Source organism: Pseudophryne corroboree, unplaced genomic scaffold (assembly GCF_028390025.1).
Source record: "Pseudophryne corroboree isolate aPseCor3 unplaced genomic scaffold, aPseCor3.hap2 scaffold_454, whole genome shotgun sequence".
NCBI classification, from domain to species: Eukaryota; Metazoa; Chordata; class Amphibia; order Anura; family Myobatrachidae; genus Pseudophryne; species Pseudophryne corroboree.
The window spans coordinates 16,241-21,426 of NW_026970075.1; the positions used below are offsets into that span (position 1 = coordinate 16,241).

Genomic DNA, 5,186 nt, shown 5'->3' on the forward strand with positions numbered 1-5,186 from the left:
GCAGATGAGGGTTGCAGCCAACTATACCCATTGCTTGGATGACATCACCATATGCGAATCCATCTGCTGCAGGCCTTCCCCCAGGAATGCTTGCACTAGTTGTTGCATTTGGTTTGTTGTTTGGGGGGTGCTTCAGTATTAGGCAGCCTTCTGCCCTCACACATTCGTCTGAAAATGTGTTCTCCCTGCAGTTGTTGTCCCCAGATGAGAGTTCCCTTGTGCTGCCTCAGTTGAATCTCCTTTACTTGACGGAGGTGTGCCTGAGCAGCGGCCCTCTCCAGCCCTATCTCATATCATACTTATTTTGCTTAGGTGATACCATGGTCATGAAGATTGTTTTCCCAGGGTGAGGTTCATTCATTGCATTCTGGGTATGCTGACCTCTGTGATTTCCCCAAATGTGGGAATCTCGACTGCATAATTTGTGGTAGGGGGGGGGACTGCATTTGTGCTTTCCCCTGGTTGGCTCTGGTATAATTTAGATCTCATTGTCTCAGGTCTCTCTCCAGCCTAGTTTACTGTCTGTTTCCACTTCTCTTTTCTTGAGCCCCTCCCTTCTATGCCCTTGCGCACTATCCTGACTTCTCCCGTCTGCTTACTTTGTGCCTTCCAACGCACAATGCGAACTACAGGTGGTGTTGCAGGGCCCACACCCTTTTATTTGCCTTACAGAGCAGCTCCGGAGCTGTTACAGTGCCCAGCTGCTGCAAGAAATCAGCTTGAATGCTTCAGGGGCTGGGGCATGGCCAACATGAGCCCCACACCAAAGGAGGGTGGGGGGTGTTCAATGCGAACTAGGGGTCATCCAAGCGCCCCTTTTCTCTTTTCATATGCAGATGAGGGTTCCAGCCAACTTTGGCCCACTGCTTGGATGACATCACCGTATGCAAATCCGTCTGCTGCAGACCTTTCCCCAGGAATGCTTGTACTAGTTGTTGCATATGGTTTGATGTTTGAGGGTGCTTCAGTATTAGGCAGCCTTCCGCCCTCTCATTTTCATCTGAAAAGATGTGGTCTCCCTGCAGTTGTTGTCCCCAGACAAGAGTTCCCTTGTGCTTCCTCAGTTGAATCTCCTTAACTTGACGGGGGTGTGCTCGAGCAGCCGCCCTCCACAGCCCTATCCCAACACATGCTTTTCTTGCGTATGAGATTTCTTGATCATGAAGATAGTTCTCACAGGGTGAGGTTCATCCATTACATTTTAAAGTAGGAAGGTACAAATTACATATTCAAATTACATATATGTGCTGGATTCAAATGTTTTCCCCCCTTCCTTTCTCAATTGTGCCCATCAGCAGCTATTCTAATGTTGCTGCCAATGGGTGTGACACATTCATTTCTTCTGTGGGGTACACTGGACTCCACAAGGATTCACATTGGGGTGTAGAGTAGGATCTTGATCTGAGGCACCAACAGGCTCAAAGCTTTTGACTGTTCCCAAGATGCTCAGCACCCCCTGCTCTATAACCTCGCTTCCATGAACAGGGAGCTCAGTTTGTAGTTAGTGCCTTCAGTAGCAGGCCACTTAACAGGGGGCTGCCTCAGGCAGCCTATTCTTAGCTATTAATTTTGACAAGAAAAGAAGAACTTTTTTTTATAAGAATCTACAAGGGCTGCAGCAGGTTAGGTCTAATAGACATCTTTACTGCAGCTCCATCACTCCCAGCGGCGCAGTATACTCCCGTGCCCTGGTTGCTGGGTCACTGCAGCGGAGGCTCCGGTTTCTTCCTAAGGTCAGTCACACACACACCGCCCTCCGGGATCACGAGGCCGCTGATGAAAGGGAGGTAAGGGACTTCTGTGCCCACACTATACCGTGATCCAGCGTGGCTGTAGGGGGTGGGCCATGTGCGCACTGGCGTGGACACTGATTACTGGGCAGCCGCTCCACTAGCCACCAGGGACAGTTAAGGAGCACAGCTCTGGGGGGGTTTTCTCTTATATTAACCCCATTTTGTACTACCCGCAGTGCATTGTGATAGGTAATAGAGCCTGATTCAGGTTGGATTGCAATCGCAATAAGCAATCCAACTGCAAAAATTGCTAAGAGCATACGCATGCGCCTGCATTTTCTGCGGCACCCCGCAGATAATGCGATCGCTTCTGACTGTCAATCGGTGCTGGGGGGGGGGGGTCAGCAACAATCCATTTCCAAGTCGGAGATGGAGCGGTGCATGGGCAGGGCTACAAAATGGGGTCGGCAACGGAGAAACAGGAGGCGTGGTCAGAGCTGCTGCATGACATCACATGCAGCAGCTGCGATCACAAAAATGGTGGCGGCTTCCTGCGCACACATACAGTCTGCCCCAACAGGAGGCTAACCCATTTTTTATGATCACGCTGAACTGCACTGAGACTGCAATTTCAGCGTGGTCAAGAAGGGAGGCGGCATGCTGGGTGGCCCCAGCATGCGAACCAAAGGATTGCAAATTCTGTTACTTAGCAGAATTTGCAACCCTTACTGAATTAGGCCCATTGATTACAAAATGTATTTGTAAATATTTGAAGTTTTTCTTCAGGGACTAACACAAACGATGCTTGGGGCTACTAACACATGGGTAAGCCACGTAAAGCTTCCCATGGGTCAGTGGCATCACAACGGGGTTGCGGCCCACACCCGAGTGTCACCCGCCAAGGGGGGTGACACCAAAGTGCCGGCTCCTCTTCAGTGACAGAATATGGGTGTTTCACTGTAACATTACGTGCAACACCCAGTTTCTGTCACTGTGCAGGAGCCAGCACCACTCACACACTAGTCCCCGGGTGCAGCACTCAACCCCCGGGATACCCGGAGCAACAAAATGGAGATTCAGGAAAACAGGCCACACCCCTACCTATGAGACCATGCCTCCTTTTTACCATTGCGCTGCTTATCTGCGCGCACTGCATTACAATCTCCCTCGCTGCCTCTCTGGGTGTCACCAATGATAGTGACACCTTTGCCATGCTTGTAGCAGCTGGTCCTAAGATCTACACCTCCAGCCCTGAGTGTTTGCCCTTGTGACTTGTTGATCATCATAGCGAAGCAGATTCTTACAGAAAACTGCAGGGGCTTAGATTGAAAAAAAAACCATTGACGAACCCATCATTTCAGCAACAGGGTCTGCCACACGGCTGACTGAAATGACTGGTTGGTTTGGGCCCCCACCAAAAAAGAAGCAATCAATCTTTCCTTGCACAAACTGGCTCTACAGAGGCAAGATGTCCACCTCATCATCCTCCGATTCCTCACCCCTTTCACTGTGTACATCGCCCCCCTCACATATTATTAATTCGTCCCCACTGGAATCCACCATCTCCGATCCCTGTGTACTTTCTGGAGGCAATTGCTGGTAAATATCTCCACGGAGGAATTGATTATAATTCATTTTGATGATCATCATCTTCTCCACATTTTCTGGAAGTAACCTCGTACTCCGATTGCTGACAAGGTGAGCGGCTGCACTAAACACTCTTTTGGAGTACACACTGGAGGGAGGGCAACTTAGGTAGAATAAAGCCAGTTTGTGCAAGGGCCTCCAAATTGCCTCTTTTTCCTGCCAGTATACATACGGACTGTCTGACGTGCCAACCTGGATGCGGTCACTCATATAATCCTCCACCATTCTTTCAAAGGTGACAGAATCATATGTAGTGACAGTAGACGACATGTCAGTAATCGTTGCCAGGTCCTTCAGTCCGGACCAGATGTCAGCACTCACTCCAAACTGCCCTGCATCACCGCCAGCGGGTGGGCTCGGAATTCTTAGCCTTTTCCTTGCACCCCCAGTTGCGGGAGAATGTGAAGGAGGAGCTGTTGACGGGTCACGTTCCGCTTGACTTGACAATTTTCTCACCAGCAGGTCTTTGAACCTCTGCAGACTTGTGTCTGCCGGAAAGAGAGATACAATGTAGGTTTTAAATCTAGGATCGAGCACGGTGGCCAAAATGTATTGCTCTGATTTCAACAGATTGAATCCTGGTTAAGCGAATTAAGGGCTCCATCCACAAGTCCCACATGCCTAGCGGAATCGCTCTGTTTTAGCTCCTCCTTCAATGTCTCCAGCTTCTTCTGCAAAAGCCTGATGAGGGGAATGACCCGACTCAGGCTGGCAGTGTCTGAACTGACTTCACGTGTGGCAAGTTCAAAGGGTTGCAGAACCTTACACAACGTTGAAATCATTCTCCACTGCGCTTGAGTCAGGTGCATTCCCCCTCCTTTGTCTATATCGTGGGTAGATGTATAGGCTTGAATGGCCTTTTGCTGCTCCTCCATCCTCTGAAGCATATAGAGGGTTGAATTCCACCTCGTTACCACCTCTTGCTTCAGAGGATGGCAGGGCAGGTGCAGGAATGTTTGGTGGTGCTCCAGTCTTCGGCACGCGGTGGCTGAATGCAGAAAGTGGCCCGCAATTCTTCGGGCCACCAACAGCATCTCTTGCACGCCCCTGTCGTTTTTTTAAATAATTCTGCACCACCAAATTCAATGTATGTGCAAAACATGGGACGTGCTGGAATTTGCCCAGATGTAATGCACGCACAATATTGGTGGCATTGTCCGATGTCACAAATCCCCAGAAGAGTCCAATTGGGGTAAGCCATTCTGCGATGATGTTCCTCAGTTTCCGTAAGAGGTTGTCAGCTGTGTGCCTCTTATGGAAAGCGGTGATACAAAGCGTAGTCTGCCTAGGAACGAGTTGGCATTTGCGAGATGCTGCTACTGGTGCCGCCGCTGCTGTTCTTGCTGCGGGAGGCAATACATCTACCCAGTGGGCTGTCACAGTCATATAGTCCTGAGTCTGCCCTGCTCCACTTAACCACGGACATGTGGACTAGTGGACCTTGGGTACAACTGCATTTTTTAGGACACTGGTGACTCTTTTTCTGAGGTCTGTGTACATTTTCGGTATCGCCTGCCTAGAGAAATGGAACCTAGATGGCATTTGGTACCAGGGACACAGTACCTCAATCAAGTCTCTAGTTGCCTCTGAATTAACGATGGATACCGGAACCACGTTTCTCACCACCCAGGCTGACAAGACCTGAGTTATCCGCTTTGCAGCAGGATGACTGCTGTGATATTTCATCTTCCTCGCAAAGGACTGTTGAACAGTCAATTGCCTACTGGAAGTAGTACAAGTGGTCTTCCGACTTCCCCTCTGGGATGACGATCGACTCCCAGCAGCAACAACAGCAGCGCCAGCAGC

General features: G+C 49.9%; 1 non-coding gene across 1 annotated transcript; it reads left to right on the forward strand.

Annotated features, from left to right (window-relative positions):
- Positions 1 to 295: 295 nt before the first annotated feature.
- On the forward strand, positions 296 to 461 carry LOC135027099 (U1 spliceosomal RNA). Its single transcript, XR_010223634.1, has one exon. It is a non-coding gene; the product is annotated as a U1 spliceosomal RNA (small nuclear RNA).
- Positions 462 to 5,186: the final 4,725 nt, after the last annotated feature.